A 21,999-nucleotide genomic window follows, 5' to 3' on the forward strand; every position below is an offset into this window, starting at 1 on the left:
AATGAAACAAAAAGCTGGTTTTTTGAGGTCAATAAAATTTTAACACCTCTAGTCAGGCTCTAATCTCTGTTTCTAGAGACTGCCAACTAGAGTCTCTCTAATCAGGGTTTTAAAAAAAGAAAAGACACAAACTACCTTTGTCAAGAATAAGAGAATGCTATCATTACAGATTCTACGGAATACAGATCTTAAAAAATAAACAGGGAATATTATGAACAATGTTGTGCCAATAAATTCAACAACTTAAATAAAATGGACAAATATTTTGAAAGACATAATATTGGCAAGGTATGGTGGCTCACACCTATAATCCTAGCAGTTTGGGAGGTTGAGGACGGTGGATCACATGAGTTTAGGAGTTCAAGACCAGCCTGACCAACATGGTGAAACCCCATCTCTACTAAAAATAAAAAAAATTAGCCAGCATTTTTTATTTGAAAATTTAAAAATGGTGGGCCTCTGTAATCCCAGCTACCCAGGAGGCTGAGGCAGGAGAATCGCTGGAACCCTGGAGGCAGAGGGTGCAGTGAGCCGAGATCACACCACTGTACTCCAGCCTGGGTGACAGAGCAAGACTCTGTCTCCAAAAAAAAAAAAAAAAGACATATTATCAAAGCTCATTCGAACATATATAAATAACCACTATCTCTAATAAAGAAATTAATTTTTTTTCTTAAAAACCTTTCTACAAAGAAAACTCCAGGGAAGATATAAATTCACTGAGAATTTTACCAAACATTTAAGAAAGAAGTATCACCAATTCTACCCAAAATCTTCCGTAAAATTGAAGAGGAGGAAAACCTTTCCAATTCATTCTAATAAGGCTGGAATTATTCTGATACCCAAACAAAGCAAACCTTAAAAGAAAACTCTGGACTAATAACCCTCATGAACACATACATGAAAAATTTTAACAACATGTTAACAATTCAAAACCAAGAATATATAAGAAAAAAGTTGTTAAGGGAAGGAGACAAGATGAGAAACTCTAAAACTGCAGCTATTGCTTCATGCTGCATGTTCCGTCCTCCGAGAACAGAAAGAGAATGTGAAGAAAGAAAACGATAACCTGCATGGCTAAAAATAGTCCCCTACAAAAATATCATGTTGGACAACTAATCTGAAATAGTGGTATCTCTGGGAAGCAGTTTAGCACTGGTGAGTTTGGACTTTCATGGCAAGTTGCCTCCGTTCATATCTTTTGGTGATGATACTTATCCTCTGTAAGGCCCATTTCTTTTTCTGTGAAATGAAGACAATAGAGTACTTATATATAATTTAGAACAATGTCCACCACATAGTAAACACTTAATAAATGGTAGCTCTTATAAAAAGAAAATAAGAAGAGGAAGCAGAAGAAGAAACAGAAGTAGCAGCAGCATCCACTATGGGCAAATGGAGTTTATCCCAGAAATGCAGAATTGTTTGACATTTTAATATTAAACAATATATTTCTTCATATTAACAGACTCCAAAAGAAAAACAGTATAATCAACTCAAATGATGCAAAAAAAAAGAAAAAGTATTTGACAAAATCCAACATTGACTCCTGATAAAAGCTCTCATGAAACTAGGGATAGACAGGAAATACCTCAACTTGATAAAGGGCATCTGTGAAAACCCTACAGCTAACATCCTACTTAATAGTGAAAAATGAAATGCTTTTTCTCCAAGACTGAGAACAGAAAAGATATTTACTCTCACCACTCTTATATAACATAGTACTGGAAATTTTAATCATAGTAATAAGGCAGGAGAGAAAATTAAAAGGATACAGATTGAAAAGGAAGGTATAAAATGGTCTTTCTTTGCAGATAACATGATTAACTACATAGAAAATCCCAAGGAAAACTACAAAATAAAACTAAAACTAATGAGTGAGTTCAGCAAAGCTGCAGGATACAAGAGAAACACACAAAAATCAATTACATTTCTATAAAAATGAATACATCAACACCAAAATTTAAAAACACGATACCATTTATAATCATTATTTTTTTAAATGAGATACTTAGATATACACTCAACAAAATGATGTATAGTATCTTTATGGTAGAAATCTTAAACTTCTCAAGAAAGAAATCAAATAAAATCTAAATAAATGAAGTAACATACCATGTTCATGGATTGGAAGACTCAACCTAGTTAAAGATTTCAATTTTCCCCAAACTGATCTATAGGTTTAATGCAATTTCTATCAAATTCCAGTAGGATTTTTTGTAGATATGAGAAAAGGTATGGGCTCTAGAATAGCTTAAGCCATCTTACAAAAGAATAGTAAAGTAGGAAGCATCATTTTACCTGATACTAATATATATATTAAAAATATACATTATGTGTGTGTGTGTGTGTGTGTGTGTGTGTGTGTGTGTGTGTTATGTATATGAAAACTTTTGCTCTGGGAAAGACCCAGTTAAGAAGACGAAAAGACAAGCTACATACTGGAAAAAAATAATTGCAAGCCACATATCCAACTAAGAACCAGGACTAGAATCTAGAATATGTAACTCTCAAAACTCAACAGTAAAAACAAATACAATTGAAAATGGTCAAGCTCCTGTGGAGGCAAGTGAAGCGCCTGCTGCTGAAATTTGGGAGGCAAATAACTGGAGCCTGCTGGGAACAGGACTTAAAAAAGGAGCTATGTCTGGAGGGCTGTGGTCCAAGGCTATTTTTGCAGGCTATAAGCGGGGTCTCTGGAACCAAAGGGAGCACATAACTCTTCTTAAAATTGAAGGTGTTTATGCCTGAGATGAAACAGAATTCTATTTGGACAAAAGATGCACTTATGTATACAGAGCAAAGAATAACACAGTGACTCCTGGCGGCACATCAAACAAAACCAGAGTTACCTGGGGAAAGGTAACTCGGGCCCACAGAAACAGTGGCATGGTTCGTGCCAAATTCCGAAGCAAACTTCCTGCTAAGGCTATTGGACACAGAATCCGAGTGATGCTGTACCCCTTAAGGATTTAAACTAATGAAAGTCAGTAAATAAATGTGGATTTGTGCTTTTGTAATTTTGTTAAGTGGATTAAAAAACTTTAAAAAAAAAAAAAGAAAAGAAAATGGTCAAAAGATATGAGTGGGCATTTACTTAAGAGAATATCCTGATGGAAAATAAACAGATCTAAAAGATATTCAACATCATTAACCATTAGAGAAATGTAAATTAAAATAATGACAACATCGCTACATACCTATCAGAATTGCTAAAATAGAAAAAATAGTGACAACACCAAACACTGGCAAGAATATGTAGAAACCAGATCATATTGCTGGTGGGAATGTCAAACTGTAAAATGGTACATCCACTCTGAGAAACAGTATGGAATTTTCTTATTAAATTAAACATGCAACTGTCATATGACCCAGCAATTGCACTCCTGGGTATATATCCCAGAGAAATAGAAACTTAATTTCACATAAAAGCAGTGCACAAATGTTCATATCAGCTTCATTTATAATACCAAAAATTGGAAGCAAGTGAAATGTCCTTCAAAGGTTGAATGGCTAAGAAAACTATCACATATCAGTACCATAGACTATTACTTAACAATGAGAAGAATAAACTATTGATACACTCAACTTGTATAAATCTCCAGTGACTTATTAGGAAAAGCCAATTATAAAAGGTTGAATATGGGTGCTTCCATTTATGTGACATCCTTGAAATGACAAAATTATAGAAATGAAGAACAGACTACTGTTGTCAGGGGTCAGGAACAGGTTGAGAAGGAGGTGGGTATAGCTTATAAAAGAGCAACAGGAAAGACCCCTTGTGGTGATGGAACAGTTCCATGTCTTAACCGTATTAATGGCAATATCCTAGTTTCAATATTGTATTGTAGTTTTGCAAGATGTTATCATTGGGGAAACTGGATCTCTCTGTATTATTTCTTTCAATGACATGTGAATCTACAATTGTCTCAGAAAAAAAAGTTTTCTTTCAAAAAAGTTATTGTATTTATGCACATTAAGCAAATTGATACTAAAATTTGAAAACAATTCAACATTTAACAACATCAAAAATGTAAACATTCTGAGATAGATCTGACAAAAGCTGGGTAAGATTTGTACACTGAAAACTACCAAACATTGCTTAGAAAAATTTAGAAAGACCTAGAGAGAGAGATATACCATGTTTGTAGATGAGAAGACTCGATAGTGTTAAGATGTCAATATTCCCCAAATCAATCTATAGATTCAATGCAATTCCAGTTCAAATTCCAGTGGGCACTTTTAGAAATTGACAGACTGATTATAAAATTGATTTGGAAATGTGAAGGACCTCCACAAACTCAACTCTGAAAAGGAAAATCAAGGCTGGAGAACTTACACTATCTGACTTCCAGATTTATTACAAAACTCCAGTAACCAAGACATTTGCATAAAGTTAAACAAATAGATTAAAGGAATAAAATTAAAAACCCAGCAATAGTCAAATGATTTTCAACAAAGGTGTTGGCAATGAGGTAAAGGAACTGAAACTCTCATACATTCCTAGTGGGAATGTAAAATGGTGTAATCACATTGGAAAACAGTTTGGAAGTTTCTCATAAACACATTTCTATCATATTGTCCAGTTATTTCCTTCCAAGGCATTTACCCAAAACAAATGAAAGCATATGCCCATAAAAGACTTGTACATAAACATACATAACAGCCTTATTTGTAATAGCCAAAACTCAGAAATAATCCAAATGTCCACCAACAGGTGAATGAATAAACATGTTGTGATGTGTCTACACGATGAATGCTACTCAGAAATAAAAATGAATGAACTGCTGATAACAGCAACAACATAGATGAATCTCAAAATCATATATTCAGTGATAGAAGCTAAACAAAATGATCTAGAATGAGTATAGTATTCTGGAAAATGCAACTGATATACCATAACAGAAAGCAGATCTGTGGTTGTCTGAGGATGGAGGTGAGGGAAGGAAAGGGCAGGAAGGTAGGATTACAAAGTGAGGTCAGAAAAATTTGAGGGGTGAATATGTTCTTTACCATGACTGATGATAGTGTCACACAGTCATATACATATGTTAAAAGTTATCAAATTGTGCATCTTAACTACATATAGCTTGTCATTTGTCAATTATACTTTAATAAAGGTTTTTATATTATATACAGACTCTCAGTGCCTTGAATCAAAATATTTAGGGGTGAGATCCAAGAATCAATGTGCAACCTGGATTTGAAACCACTGAGGTTGGCTCTCAGGAGATAAGCAAAAGTGATCAGAGGGAATGGGATATGATGGAGTACAGAGATGTGACAGTATGGACCTTAAAGTTCTTACTAGAAAGTTCTATGATCTGCAATTCAAATGCACATAATCCCTGAGAAGGGAAGTATCATGACATAATCAAAACAGAGTTGTCAAAGCTTGATGCTTGAAGAACCACAGAAGTGGCGATTCCTGTATGTTCTCAAAACAGTGATGACTGCCTGAGTCTTCCTGAGTTTCAGGAATGCCAAAGGGTGGTCAATGTTTTCTTTGCTGACCACCTCAATAGATAAGTTAATTGTATCATATAATTCTAATGTTCAGGATGGTGACTTTTTCTGGGGGGGGCAGGGACCAAGTCTCACTCTGTCGCCCAGGCTGGAGTGCAGTGACAATCTTGGCTCACTGCAACCTCCACCTCCCAGGTTCAAGCGATTCTCCTGCCTCAGCCTCCTGAGTAGCTGGGACTACAGGTGCATGCCACCATGCCCAGCTACTTTTTGTATTTTTAGTAGAGACGGGGTTTCACAGTGTTAGCCAGGATGGTCTCAATCCCTTGACTTCATGATCTGCCTGCCTCAGCTTCCCAGTGCTGGGATTACAGGAGTGAGCCACTGCGCCCCATAGGAATGGTGACTTTTAGAAATGATTTTGTGCTAGATGTTCTTTATGCTCTACATTTCAAATATTCTGCCATATACTCAGAACAGATGAGAGCTTTGGTCCAATCAAGCATGCTGATTGACAGACAGAACACAGTGAACCTGCACGCGGTGCTCTGCTTCCAGTTGCCCTCAGCTGACTTTCATTATTCTACTTTTCTTCTAGAGCTAGTTCTATGTCCCTTCCTTTGTGATTCTCCTCTCTCAGAATGAATTACTCTGTGCTTATACATAGTGTATATTTCTTTATACATAGTGTATATTTCTTTTAAGAGTTAATCAATTTTTTCTTTTTTGAGATGTAGTTTCACTCTTTGTTGGCCAGGCTGGAGTGCAGTGTTGCGATCTCGGCTCATTGCGACCTCTGCCTCCCAGGTTCAAGTGAGTCCTGTCTCAGCCTCCCGAGTAGCTGGGACTACAGGCGCCCACCACCACCACCGGCTGATTTTTGTATTTTTAGTAGTTTCACCATGTTGGCCAGGCTGGTCTCGAACTCTTGATCTCAGGTGATCTGCCCACCTCGGCCTCCCAAAGTGCTGGGATTACAGCTGTGAGCCACCATGCCTGGCCAAGAGTTAATCAAATTTTTTAAGATAGGACATGTAGTCCTTAGATATGGGCTTGTCCTGTTCACTAGAAAGCAAGCTCTTTGTGGACAAAGTCTGTCATTTTACTAAGAGACTGCAGTAAGTGCCTTTATGAAGTGACTGCCCAGCCCATAACATTCTCCTCTGTCTGCCCTTCCACAGCAGCATAAACCTTTCAGCACCTATGCTTGAGCTGTATGATCCTGTTCTCTGAGCTGGGCCAAAGTCTCTTCCCCAGGAATTTGGAATTGGGGTACAGCCAAGATCTGGCTGTCTCTTGGCCCCTTGCCTTGCACACAGGCCATTCAGGCATTGTCGGGTGGCTGACCTGGTGAAGCTCAGCATGCAGAGAGAGAAGGCGGCCAACTCGGAGAAGCAGAGCAGGAAACAAACAGGCGCATCTCAGTCACCCTCTGTCTTGGGTGGTTTGAGATCCCCCTAATGCCCTCCAGACATCCTTTCTTTTCTGCCAAAGCTGTTCTGAAGTGGCATTCCATTATGAGCCACCTCAAGAGGTTTCATTTTAATAGTTACATGACTGCTAGCCAACTTATACCTGCTATTTTCAGGATGCTTATTTTCTATTATGCTTATTTTAATTATTCAGAATTCCTTTGTGAATTTAGTACAGCCATTTTGAATGGTGAATCCACATCAACTGCTTCTGTTTTTCCATAAAGTAACAGCAATGCTGTGTTTTCTTGTCGGAGAGAAAGCCACTGACGGAGGATGAGCTGACCTGGGTTTCCAGTGAGAGGGAGGGAAGGAGGCATCTCTTCCTATCCTGAGACACTGAGGCAAAGATTTATACTTGGCAACAAAACCCATCCTGAAGATAAAATGTCTCAAAATTTCCCCATTTTGAAATTTTTTGCTTATATTTCATCTGAATTCTGCAGACCTTAACTCCAGGTTAATCTCAGGAAATCAGAAAGCAGTAGTTACTGGTCTCTCCCATGCATACGTGCGATCATTAAGGTGCTGTTTAACCCCTTTTTTCCTAGGCTAAATAACCCCATTTCTTGGCCTTCACCCTTCATCATCTTTGGCTTGACCCAGATTGGGATGTAGTTTGCTCTTCCATTTCCTGCTGCCTGCATCTTGCTTGACTCCCACATTAAAACAGGATGTTGATAAACCTTCTTTCCTCCTCCCAAATGTTTCTGTAGTCACTTCTCTTCCCTCTCTTCCATTCTCTCTGTCACTTCCAAACTTGAAGCACTTGTGAACTCTTGCCTGTCTTTTGTAACTAACACCTCTGCTCTCTCCTATCTTCCTGCATCCTACATGGAACTGCTGACAAAGATGCCCTCCTTCACGAATTCATTTTTCTAATGCCTAGTCATGATTATAACATTCCCTGGCTCAAAACCCTTCCCTCCTGCATATACAACAAAGTCTCAGCTCTGTAGTCTTGCATTCACCCCACATTCTGCATCAGCTGGTCCAATTAATCTCCCCCTACACTCCCTTTGTGCTTCCTATGGTCCAGTCAAGCATGCTAATTGACAGACAGGACACAGCGAACCTGTACATGGTGCTCTGCTTCCATTTGCCCTCTGCTGACTTTTATTATCCTACTTCTCTTCCAAAGCCTGGCTCTGTGTTTCTTCCTTTGTGATTCCCCCCTCTCAGAATCAATTACTCTGTGCTTCCTTTGTCACACAGTGTATATTTCTTTTAAGAGTTAATTGAATTTTTTAAGGTCGAACATATAGTCCTTAGATATGGGCTTGTCTTCTTCACTAGAAAGCAAGCTCTTGGTGGACAAAGCTGGACCCTATACCTCCCAGTAAGCTCCAGGTCCCTAATGAAATGCATGGCAGGCAGTGTGTCATCTATAAATACTGATTGAATCAAGTTTGAAAAACCATACATATCTGCAGGCAAGCTGTGGGTCCACACGGTTTTCTCTGGTCACATGACTACTGTTTCAGAAGATGCATGAGGTCAAATGACTCAGCAAAATTTTGCAGGCCAAACAACAGGAAATCAGAACTTCAAAAGCAGACTCCATTACCACTGATCTAAAACACGTGTGCGTGGGACCTCAGTGCTACAGCACACACCAACCGACCGCCTGCAGCCTGATGCTGGGCCTCTAGGAGGGGCTGATAAACCACAGGCTCCTCTGCTGTCTGGTGTCCCAGCAAGGGCGCTTGCAAAGCCTGCAGATCCCTAAGCATGCATCCAAAGCTGTGCCTCCCTTTTCCAAGAATTCTGTCTGCCTAGACTTTCCAGATCATCGAAGCTTGCCCATATAGGCACCCAAATTTTTAAAAGTAAAAGTAAAATCTATTTTGATAAAACAGATTCCAAAAGGAATACAATCCCACAATTCTCTACCTTCTTAAGACCTCTTTTGATAGATCCAGGCTGACATCAGACGTATTAATTGCTGGTTTTCATACAGGATTGCTCATCCCACTACTGGAGAGGTAAAAAATCACTGGGCCCTCAAATAAAAATTACCACAATAAGAGTAGCCAAGATTTATGAGCACTTTCTATGTGCCCAGCACACCAAGAGTTACTCTACATATATTATTTCATTTTTGCTTCACAATATCCCTGAAAGGTAGGTGTTATTTTTCCACCAGTTTCCAGATGAGAAAACTGAAACGCAGCAAGGCGAAGTAACTTGCCCAAGGTTGCAAATTAAATAATGGAGACAGGCCCTAACCCAGACCATTGGACCTGCAGGCCCACACAGGTAAGCCCTCCACTCTGCTGCCTCCCCAGGTACAATTAGCCTGAGATACAAGGACCAGCTGGTCCCAGGACTTTCCAGCCTGAGCAGCATGAAATCCCAGGAAAAGCTGAGACAGCTGATCATCCTTGCTTGAACACTAGAAAGCACTCCACTTGAACTCTTGGCTTTTATAGGCCCTGTGTTCCTCTCCAATGGTCCATCCCTATCTATTGATGATGGGGAAGAAGCCCCTTTCCCAAGCAAGTCAAACTGGTGAAGTCCAGGCCTCTCTCTGCAAGGCCAGACAGAGACACAGGGGCTCCCTAAGACACTTACTAATGCAGCTCTTCTTTAGAGCATAATCGTTCAACACTAGTGGGGGTGAGAAACTTCTAGGAGTAAAAATCATGTTTTTTTCTTCATATTCAAAACAAGAGAATAGCTGTATACACTTACGATGGGGAATTTTCTAAGCCACACTATGTTTATTGAGGCATGTTAAAGAGCTTATTATGTAGATAATAAAAGGGAAAGGAAATCCCTCCTTCCTTCCCAGGGAGCAGCATGGCACCATGCGTTACTCGGTGTCACCTGTCGCCAGACCACAGAGTGACTCTTAGTTTCCGGTGTGGATGCAGGTCTCAGGGCTGAGGCTCTGCCTGCAGTTGTGCCCCACTATTTGCTTGGAATTGTCACAAATAGGAATGCTTCCATGAGAACACTGCCACCAGGAAAGTTTGCAATAAGGAACTGCTTACTTGCACGGGAACTCTAGGCAGAAACCTGAGTTAACTGATATTGCATTTCTAGTTTATTCCAGTGTGTTTAGTGTTCCTTCAAAACTAGTATCCCAAGCAGCGTCCATAGGCCCCTGAGGCTCCCTCTTTAATTTGCCTGGGTCTCCTGGCCTGAGAAAAATGAGTGGGCTTTGTCACCAGTCTTTTCCTCAAAGACCTTTTCTGAAATCATCTGTGGCTGGGGAGGCTGAGGTTAATGGCAGTCTGGTCCCCAGAAAAGTGGGGCTGCTGTCTTTAGAGATTGTTTCTTCCACATGACATTAAGTGAGAGTTCAAGGTTAACTTCCAGGCAAAACAAACAAGGCTTTCTGCCTTGCTTCTTGCATCTGCACAAGCCAGGACATCGCCTTGGCAGGAAGACTCAACAGTTGACAGAAGAACAGGCAGAAGAAAGCTGATCAGCCTATGGGAAGAGTGACCCTGCTCTGTCTCCCAGCAGCCCTCTGTCTTTCTTGGACTCACTTAGCAGTGTCCAATAGGCTGGACAGAGCCATTCCCTAGAGGGTTCCTTGAGTCTGCGAATCTCACAATCCTCCCCTAGAGGGATTCCCCAGTTCCAAGCAGGGCAATGGCATTTGAGGGGGCAGCTGGGTTCACTTCAATGAACTAAGTGGCTCCTTTAGAAACTAGAGACAAAATAATATGAGGCTGCCTGAAGAGATGAGTAATAAACAACAATAAAAATATGTTCCAAGGAAAATTGTAAAGGCATTTTTAAAGGACCCTGGGGTTCACATTTCTGTTCATTTTATTTTTTAAAATGTTTTCTTAAATTTAACTATTTAGGAAATTGCTTATTAAAACCAAAATGTCAAGATTTTCCTCCTTCAAAGCCAAAACGAAGCCTAGTCTATTTTCTTTCTTTCTTTCTTTCTTTCTTTTTTTTTTGAGATGGAGTTCCGCTCTTGTTACCCAGGCTGGAGTGCAATGGCATAATCTCGGCTCACCGCAACCTCCGCCTCCTGGGTTCAGGCAATTCTCCTGCCTCAGCCTCCTGAGTAGCTGGGATTTACAGGCACACGCCACCATGCCCAGCTAATTTTTTGTATCTTTAGTAGAGACAGGGTTTCACCATGTTGACCAGGATGGTCTCGATCTCTTGACCTCGTGATCCACCCACCTCGGCCTCTCAACGTGCTGGGATTACAGGTGTGAACCACCGCGCCCAGCCGCTTCTACCTTGCCATATATCTTTCTGGGGTCACTCACCTTTGGAATCTTGGACCCCTGGAACCCAACCACTGTGTTGTGAAGAAGCCAGGCAGCCCCAAAAAGGTCTTAGCCAAAGATCAGCATCACCCACTGCACAGGTAAGCAAACTTTCAGATGCTTCCAGCTGCCCACCTTGGAACTGCCTCAGCTGACACTAAGTGGGCAGAGGCAAGTATTTCCTTGGAGCTCTGCCCAAATTGAAGATTTGTGAGTCAGATACATGCTGCATGCCAGGAAGTTAGGCAGGTTTGTTACATAGTAATAGAAACCTGAAACACTATTTTTATTGTTGCTCAGGCCCAAAACCTTGGAATCATCCTTGCTACCTCTCTTATTCTCATACCACCACTTCAGATCTGTCAGCAAATTCTAACAAAACCTATTCAAAATCTGACCTCTTTTCCCAGCTCCACTGCCACCAGCTGGCCCAATCTTTCACCATCATTCCTCATGTGCATTATTGCAATGGCTTCCTAATAGCTTCTCTGCTTCCACCTTTGTCCCTTTGCAATCTAAGTCTCCACATAGCAGCCAAAATGACTCTATTAAAAAGTAAGTCAGATTACATACTCCTCTAATCAAAAGTTCAACAGCTTCCCATTTCACTGTACTATTTGCACCCACCCACTAAAACCTCTGTCCTCGCTTCCTACTATCCTTCCCCTCGCTGACTCCCTTAGGTCCCACTGGGGCTGTTCCTAATACACACTGGGTCTCTTTCAAGTCCTTACTCAAATGTCACCTTGTGCATGAAGACCTCCCTAGTCACACCGTCACCCTTCCCTGCTTTATCTTCCTTCGTAGCACGCCTCACCATTCATGTCATCTTAATTATTTATCTGGTTTATTTCTTGCCACTCTATACCACCACTTCCCTCACACACACACAGTCCCACAGAACACACAGTTGACTGTTAGCTCTATGAGGACAGGGACCTCTGCCTGTTTCACTCACTGTTGCATTCTGACTGTCTTAAACAGTACCCAGTTGGCACACAGAAGTTCATTTACAAACATTTGTTGAACACATGAATGGGAACAAATGCTTTAGTTGAAGTCATATCATCTAGGGAACAACTGGAGAATTTGAATCCAGGTCTTTTGCTCTCGTTTTTCTACCAAGTAATATCCATTAAAATATTTTCAGCTGTAACAATAAAATAACAAACAAAACAATGCAGATAAAGTACAAAACAAGGTGTTCTGAGGTAGACGTTTTCCTGGTTGATTATTTCAGTAGCCAAGTGAGGGTACCAAGGCCCTAGGTGGGTTGTTGTTTTTTTTTTTTGTTTGTCTTTTACCTTTTCTCATTGCCTTCTTTACTCATTGTAGCATGTTGTATTTCTCAAAAATGGCCACAACTATATATTTACCTCATAGCACATGCTCTTCACACAGTGTGACTGACAACTGACACTCTTTCCATTAAGGGAAGGGTCTGTGTTCTCTCCTCTCAAATCTAGGCAGGGGATTGTGTGTCCCAGTCAATGAAGTGGGGCAGAAGTGATGCTATGTGACTTCTGAGGGTAGGTCACAAAATGGACACAGCTTCCCCCTGGCTCTCTGTTTTCAGATGCTTGCCTCTGGAACTCAGCCACCATGTTGTGAGGAAATCTAGGACACATGGAGAAGCCAACATAGAGAAAAACTATGGCCTCCCTCCAGTGGGCAGCACCAGCTTGTCAATCATGAAGTGAGCTATCTTGGAAGTGGGTCCTTCAGCCCAGTCGAGCCTTCAGAATCATAGTTCCAGCCAACATGTGACTACAACTTCATGAGAAATCTCTAAGCCAGAACTGCTCTCAAATTCCCGACTCACAGAAACCATGGGAGACGATTATTATTGTTGTTTTAAGTCACGACATTTTGGAGTAATTTGTCAGAGAACGTTGGGTAACTAACATACTTTGCACATTGTCCCTGGCTTCATAGTTAAAGCATGGCTTCTTTAGCTCCTGACAGCACATCATTATTTCAGGTAAATATGACAATATTTTGGATACAGAATTCAATTAATCTGCATAGTTGGCATCAAGAAACTAGTATCTTCTGAATCTAAATCTTGTTCCAGGGTTGCATCACTAAGAGCCACAGTACTGGCTAGATTTTTATACTCTTGTTAAGCAAGAGCAGGAAGCTACTCTAAAATATTTTAGACAATTAACGTATCTTTACCACTAGTAAGTTCACTAGAGAAATTCTGTTTGTAGCATCCATTATGCTAAGAAGCCATGGATTTCATCAATGGAAACCTATTTCTAACATTAAGTATGCCAGCTATACTGTTGATCACAGATAAAGGTCATAGGAGCTCTTGTAGTAACTGCTTCTGGTGTACAGCCCTCCAAATTAGAATGCTGGCTCTCCACCCTGGGGTGCAAATTCCCAATTTGGGCAAAATATGTACCTAGGGTATAATGTAACCTGTAACACACACATGAGATCATGCTGCTTGTGACGAAGTATATTAAATTACAGACAGTATTATACCCAGCCTGGCTTTCTTACATTTAGTTCATTCTCACCTCCCCTTTCAAGCACTCCTGTTAATATCACTATTAATTTTCTCTCACTTCTGAGGCATCCCATCCACTCAAACACAGGAATGGGTTTCCTTTCTGATATTCCTTCCTTTTTGAGTTCCAGAGACACTGTTTTGGCTCCCACGTCAGCTCAGTGCTTGTCTGTTTCCCAAGGAAGGGAGTGATCCTTGTAGACAGTTCAATTCACACCTATATTTTAAAAAGACATATTCTGTCCTTCTTTAACTGCCTCGTAATTTGCAATTAGTCAGTAACTCATAATGGTAAGGCTGCTTGCAGCCTGCTGTATTAAGATCAGGATCATATTTTTTTTAATGGCTGCCTTTTGGTTTTTACAAGAAAGACACTGAAAAGATAACAAATACATTACATTCCCATCCAATATCCATGTTCTCCTCAGTCTCCATCTGGGGATAGATAGGAAATGCCCTATTGTCTCAGTGGCAGACATCCACCAAGGTTTATCAAGCCATATGGATACATGGGCATTTACTAAGGAAGATGAAGAGGCCAATAAAGCAGGGGCTAAGAAGGGGAACCCAGCTCCAGGCCACTGCTGCCAACACTGCAATCCTGAATATGTTCCTTAACCTTTCTTGGCCCCTATATTTCCTTGTCCATAAAACAAAAGGTCATAAGCTCTCTCCTAGCTGGAGAGGCTGTTTCAAGCGATCCAGACCTGTCACTTCTGGACAAACCTGTTATTGCTGCCCTCTTTGTTGTTTCTTTCTTTTTTTTTTTTTCTGAGATGGTGTCTCACTCTGTCACCCAGGCTGGAGTGCAATGATGTGATCTTGGCTCACTGCAACCTCTGCCACCCAGGTTCAAGCGATTCTCCTGCCTCAGCCTCCTGGGTAGCTGGAATTATGGGCACCTGCCACCGTGACTGGCTAATTTTTTTTGTATTTTTAGTAGAGACAGGGTTTCCCCATCTTGGCCAGGCTGGTCTTTGTTTCTGCTTTTTATTTCCCACCTCCTTCCTTTTTTTCCACATGGAGTACCTGCTATGATCTCAGAACAGTCCCTGCCCTCAAGGACATTCCATCTAGCAGGGGAGATAGCAATGATAATTGTTATAGTCATTGTTAATTTAATGAGAATAAACACTGAAATGCTAACTGCCAATATTTCCTGGGCTCCCACTATAAGCCAGATATGATGCTAAGTGCTTTTCATGCATCAGCTCATTTAATTCTGGCAACACCCCAAAGAGAGATGAACTGTTATTCTCCCAGTTTGTGTTTCAGAGAAATCAAGTTATGTAAAGTGATGTGCCTCAAAGCTCATAGCTCTTGCCTGAGAGAGGCTTTTGAACAAATAAAAGCATCACAGTGCAACATTACAAGTGCTACCATACTGATGTGCACAAAAAGCAATGAGGAGCTGCCAAGAAGGAGAAAAAAGATCCCTCCCTACATGAATCTGGGAGATTCTTTGAAGAGGTACCACTGAAGAATAAGAGGAACTTTACCTGGAGGAAAAAGAAGATGGCACGGTAGGAGCAACTCAAGATTGCAGCTCTCAGTGAAGACGGAGAGGGTGAGTGCAAGCTGCATTTCCAGACAGATCTTTGTTGCCCACAGAACGGGGAAATTCCCAGGTGTAGGAGAGACATGGGATGCCAGCGCAGCTGTTTTGGCTGGCGCGGCCGTTTCAGCCAGCGCCGCAGCGCAGCGGCACTCCACACAAAATGCACTGGTCCGGGTGCCCTGTTAAACCAGCAATCTGAGATTTGGGAGGGCAGATTAGCATATCCATCTGATTAAACGGGAATTGGACAGTGAGCCAGACCAGGAGATTCCCGGGAAGCGATGTTTGAGCCAGCACAGTGGGTCGCTGCACGGAAAATAACACAGATCCTGGTGCCCTATCAGCAGGCAACTGAAACACCTGGGAGAGAGTCAACTGTTCAACTTAAAAAAAAAAAAAGGGCTCTGAGGCAGGGAGCCAGGTGATCAGGCTCGGCGGGTCCCACCCCGACAGGGACAAACAAAACAGCGCTTCAAAACACTCGGGGTTGAGAGTTTCACTGCAGGCACAGCTGAACCCAGGACAGTGCAGCTCGGTGGGGGAGGGGCGTCCGCCATTACCGAGGCATTCCGCCCCTACTGAGGTATACTCCCATTGCTGACGCAGCCTGCCATTGCCGAGGCAACCCGCCATAACAGAGAGACTCCGCCAACAGGGCAGAGCCCACAACAGCAGGGCAGAGCCCACGGCAACAGGGCGGAGCCTCAGCGGGCAACTAGTGACTAGACTGCCTCCTAGCTGGGCAGGACAGTGCAACGGATATGCATAAAGAAAGCCCTAACTCCCCGAGACAGAGCATCTGAGAAAAAAAATGGGGTTTTATGAGTTCTGCTGCAGCAGACTTAAACGTACCTGCCTAACAGCCCTGAATGATCAATGGAGCTCACAGCTCAGCATTTGAACTCCTATGAAGTACAGACCACCTCCTCAAGCAGCTCCCTGACCCCTGTATATCCAAAGAATCACCTCAAAAAGGAATGATCAGACTGACATTTGGTGGGCAACATTCTAGGACAAAGATAGCAGAAGAAGAAACTGGTAGCATCCCTCACTGTTCTGCAGCTGCTACAGGTGTACCCCAGACAAGCAGGGCCTAGAGTGGACTTCAGCAGTCATACAGCAGAGGGGCTAGACTGTTAGAAGGAAAACTAAGTAACAGAAATACTTCACCGTCAACAATCTGGGCGTCCACTCAGAGAACCAACCGAAAAGTCAGCAACTACTCAGATGACAGGTGGATAAACCCACAAAGATGGGAAGAAACCAGCACAAAAAGGAGGAAAACACCCGAAACCAAAACACCTCGCCTCCTACAAAGGACCAAAACTCCTCACCAGCAAGGGAACAAAGCTGGACGGAGAATGACTGTGATGAAATGATGGAATCAGACTTCAGAAGGTGGGTAATGAGAAACTTCCATGAGCTAAAAGAACACGTTCTAAATCGATGCAAAGAAACTAAGAACCTTGAAAAAAGATTTGAAAAAAGATTCAAGAAAATGATAACAAGAATGGACAACTTAGAGAGGAATATGAATGAATTGAAGGAGCTGAAAAATACAACATGAGAACTTTGCAAAGCATGCACAAGTTTCAACAGCCGAATTGACCAAGCAGAAGAAAGAATATCAGAAGTCGAAGATCAACTCAATGAAATAAAACGAGAAACCAAGATTAGAGAAAAAAGCACAAAAAGGAATGAACAAAGTCTCAAAGAAATGTGAAACTATGTGAAGAGACCTAATCTACGTTTGATAGGTGTACCTGAATGTGACAAAGAGAATGAATCCAAGCTGGAAAATACTCTTCAGGATATTATCCAGGAAAATTTCCCCAACCTAGCAAGGCAGGCCAATATTCAAGTCCAGGAAATACAGAGAACACCACAAAGATATTCTGCAAGAAGAGCAACCCCAAGGCACATAATCGTCAGATTCACCAGGGTGGAAATGAAGGAGAAAATACTAAGGGCAGCCAGAGAGAAAGGTCGGGTCACCCACAAAGGGAAACCGATCAGACTCACAGCAGAAACTCTACAAGCCAGAAGAGAGTGGGGGCCAATATTCAACATCCTTAAAGAAAAGAACTTTCAACCCAGAATTTCATATCCAACCAAACTGAGCTTCATAAGTGAATGAAAAATAAAAATCCTTTGCAAACAAGCAAGTACTCAGAGATTTTGTCACCACCAGGTCTGCTTTACAAGAGCTCCTGAAAGAAGCACTACACATAGAAAGGAACAACCAGTATCAGCCATTCCAAAAACATACCAAATGCTAAAGAGCATCAACAAAATGGAGAATCTGCATCAACTAACAGGCAAAACAGCCAGCTAGCATCAAAATGGCAGTATCAAATTCACACATAACAATATTAACCCTAAATGTAAATGGACTAAATGCACCAATCAAAAGACACAGACTGGCAAATTGGATAAAAACCAAAACCCATCAGTGTGCTGTATCCAGGAAACCCATCTCACATGCAAGGATACACAAAGGCTCAAGATAAAGGGATGGAGGAAGATTTACCAAGCAAATGGAGAGCAAAAAAAGGCAGGAGTTGCAATTCTCATCTCTGATAAAGTAGACTTTAAAGCAACAAAGAGCAAAAGAGACAAAGAAGGTCATTACATAATGGTAAAAGGATCAATACAACAAGAAGAGCTAACGATCCTAAATATATATGGACCCAATACAGGAGCACCCAGATATATAAGGCAAGTTCTTAACAACTTACAAAGAGACTTAAACTCCCACACAATAATAGTGGAAGACTTTAACACTCCACTGTCAATATTCAACAGATCAACCAGACAGAAAATTAACAAGGATATCCAGGGCTTGAACTCAGGCCTGGAACAAGCAAACCTGATAGACATTTACAGAACTCTCCACCCCAAATCCACAGAATATACATTCTTCTCAGCACCATATCACACCTACTCTAAAACTGACCACATAAACACTCCTCAGCAAATGCAAAACAACTGAAATCATAACAAACAGCCTCTCAGACCATAGTGCAATCAAGTTAGAACTCAGAATTCAGAAACTAACTCAGAACCGCACAGCTTCATGGAAACTGAACAACTGGCTCTTGAATGTTGACTGGATAAACAATGAAATGGAGGCAGAAATAAAGAAGTTCTTCGAAACCAATGAGAATGAAGACACAACATACCAGAATCTCTGGGACACATTTAAAGCAGTCTCCAGAGGAAAATATATAGCAATAAGTGCCCATATGAGAAGAGTGAAGAGATCCAACATTGAAAGAGCTAGAGGAGCAAGATCAAAAAAACTCAAAACCTAGCAGAAGACAAGAAATAACTAAGATCAGAGCAGAACTGAAGGAGATAGAGACACGAAAAACCCTTCAAAAAATCAATAAATCCAAGGGCTGGTTTTTTGAAAGGATCAACAAAATAGACAGACCACTAGCCCGACTGATAAAAAAGAAAAGAGAGAACAACCAAATAGATGCAATAAAAAATAATAAAGGGGAAATCACCACAGATTCCACAGAAATTCAAACCATCATCAGAGAATATTACAAACAATTTTATGCACATAAACTAGTAAACCTGGAAGAAATGGATAAATTCCTGGACACCTGTTTCCTCCCAAGCCTAAACCAGGAGGAAGCTGAAACTATGAATAGACCAATAACAAGGTCTGAAGTCGAGGCAGCAATTAAGAGCCTACCACACAGAAAAAGCCCAGGTCCAGATGGGTTCACAGCCAAATTCTACCAGACACACAAAGAGGAGCTGGTACCATTCCTTCTGAAACTATTCCAAATAATCCAAAAAAAGGGAATCCTTCCCAAATCATTTTATGAGACCAACATCATCCTGATACCAAAACCCGGCAGAGACTCAACAAGAAAAGAAAACTTCAGGCCAATATCCATGATGAACATAGATAAAAAAATCTTCAATAAAATACTGGCAAGCCGATTGCAACAGCACATCAAAAAACTTATCCATCATGATCAAGTAGGATTCATCCCGGGGACGCAAGGCTGGTTCAACCTACCCAAGTCTATAAACGTAATTCACCACATAAATAGAACCAAAAACAAAAACCACATGATTATCTCAATTGACGCAGAGAAGGCATTTGACAAAATTCAACAGCCCTTTATGCTAAAAACCCTCAATAAACTCGGTATTGACGGAACGTGTCTCAAAGTAATAAAAGCTATTTACAACAAACACATAGCCAATATCATACTGAATGGGCAAAAACTGGAAGCATTCCCTTTGAAATCTGGCACTAGACAAGGATGCCCTCTTTCACCACTCCTATTCAATATAGTACTGGAAGTTCTAGCCAGAACACTCAGGCAAGAAAAAGAAATAAAGGGTATTCAAATAGGAAAGGTGGAAGCCAAATTGTCTCTATTTGCAGACGACATGATAGTATACCTAGAAGACCCCATCACCTCAGCCCAAAAACTCCTGAAACTAATAAGCAACTTCAGCAAAGTCTCAGGATATAAAATCAATGTGCAAAAATCACAAGCATTCCTATACACCAATAACAGACTGAAAGAAAGCCAAATCAGGAAGGAACTGCGATTCACAATTGCTACAAAAAGAATAAAATACCTCAGGATACAATTACAAGGAACGTAAGAGACCTCTTCAAGGAAAACTACAAACCACTGCTCAATGAAATAAGAGAGTACATAAACAGATGGAGAAACATTCCATGTTCGTGGTTAGGAAGAATCAATATCGTGAAGATGGCTATACTGCCCAAAGTAGTTTACAGAATCAATGCTATCCCCATCAAACTACAATTGACTTTCTTCACAGAACTGGAAAAAACCACCATGAACTTCATATGGAACCAAAAGAGAGCCCGCATAGCCAAGTCAATTCTAAGCAAAAAGAACACAGCGGGAGGCATCACACTACCCGACTTCAAACTATACTACAAGGCTACAGTAATCAAAACAGCATGGTACTGGTACCAAAACACAGATATAGACCAATGGAACAGAACAGAGGCATTGGAGGCAACACAACATATCTACAACCATGCAATCTTTGATAAACCTGACAAAAACAAGCAATGGGGAAAGGATTCCCTGTTTAATAAATGGTGTTGGGAAAACTGGCTAGCCATGTGCAGAAAGCAGAAACTGGACCCCTTCCTGACACCTTACACTAAAATTAACTCCAGATGGATTAAAGACTTAAACATAAGACCTGGCACCATAAAAACCCTAGAAGAAAATCTAGGCAAAACCATTCAGGACATAGGAGTAGGCAAGGTCTTCATGAACAAAACACCAAAAGCATTGGCAATAAAAGCCAAAATAGACAAATGGGACCTAATGAAACTCCACGGCTTCTGCACGGCAAAAGAAACAGTCACTAGAGTGAATTGGCAACCAACAGAATGGGGAAAAAATTTTGCAGTTTACCCATCTGACAAAGGGCTAATATCCAAAATTTACAAAGAACTCAAACAGATTTACAGGAAAAAAACAAACAAGCCCATTCAAAAATGGGCAAAGGATATGAACAGACACTTTACAAAAGAAGACATAAATTAGGCCAACAAACATATGAAAAGATGCTCATCATCACTGGTCATTAGAGAGATGCAAATCAAAACCACATTGAGATACCATCTCACTCCAGTTAGAATGGTGATCATTAAAAAATCTGGAGACAACAGATGCTGGAGAGGATGTGGAGAAAAAGGAACACTTTTACACTGTTGGTGGGAGTGTAAATTTAACCATTTGAACTTACATTCAATGTAAGTTCAACCATTGTGGAAGATAGTGTGGCGATTTCTCAAGGCCTTAGAAATAGAAATTCCATTTGACCCAGCAATCTCATTACTGGGTATATATCCAAAGGACTATAAATCGTTCTACTATAAGGACACATGCACATGAATGTTCATTGCAGCACTGTTTACAATAGCAAACACCTGGAACCAACCCAAATGCCCATCAATGATAGACTGGATTGGGAAAATGTGGCACATATACACCATGGAATATTATGCAGCAATCACAAATGATGAGTTCATGTCCTTTGTAGGGACATGCATGAATTTGGAGAACATCATTCTCAGCAAACTGACACAAGAACAGAAAATGAAATACCACATATTCTCACTCATAGGCAGGTGATGAAAAATGAGAACACATGGACACAGGGAAGGGAGTACTACACACTGGGGTCTATTGGGGGGAATAGGGGAGGGACAGTGGCGGGGGGAGCTGGGGAGGGATAGCCTGGGGAGAAATGCCAAATGTGGGTGAAGGGGAGGAAGGCAGCAAAACACACTGCCATGTGTGTACCTATGCAACTATCTTGCATATTCTGCACATGTACCCCAAAACCTAAACTGCAATAAAAAAAATTAAAAAGAGGAACTTTACCTGATGAAGAAGAATCTGATTGAAAGATTAGATTAATCTGTAACTTAGAAAGTGATAAAGAAATAGTAATTATCACCATCATCTAATAATATTACAGTAAAGGAAATAACTTGGGTTTTCATCTGGCTATATGTTAATGTAGATGATGCACTTTCTGTGCCACATGCACACATACAAATATACCCACTTCCTGGTTTCAATTATTGCTTCATTTCCTCCTTCGTGCTAAGTGATGCCGCCTACTTGTTGAAAGGATACAAGAGTTCTCTCTTAGTCTTCTGCCAGCCCTTCCCCAATTTTCCAGTCTTTGTGTTTGTTAATCACATGT

General features: G+C 40.9%; 1 long non-coding RNA gene and 1 pseudogene across 1 annotated transcript in view; one reads left to right on the forward strand and one right to left on the reverse strand.

Moving 5' to 3' along the window:
• The window catches only part of LOC144577175 (uncharacterized), a 90,729-nt gene that overhangs the window by 28,205 nt on the left and 40,525 nt on the right, over positions 1-21,999 (reverse strand). The window lies entirely within an intron of this gene.
• LOC108592665 (large ribosomal subunit protein eL33 pseudogene) lies at positions 2,642-2,976 on the forward strand (annotated as a pseudogene).

This window comes from Callithrix jacchus, chromosome 7 (assembly GCF_049354715.1).
Source record: "Callithrix jacchus isolate 240 chromosome 7, calJac240_pri, whole genome shotgun sequence".
Lineage (NCBI taxonomy): Eukaryota > Metazoa > Chordata > Mammalia > Primates > Cebidae > Callithrix > Callithrix jacchus.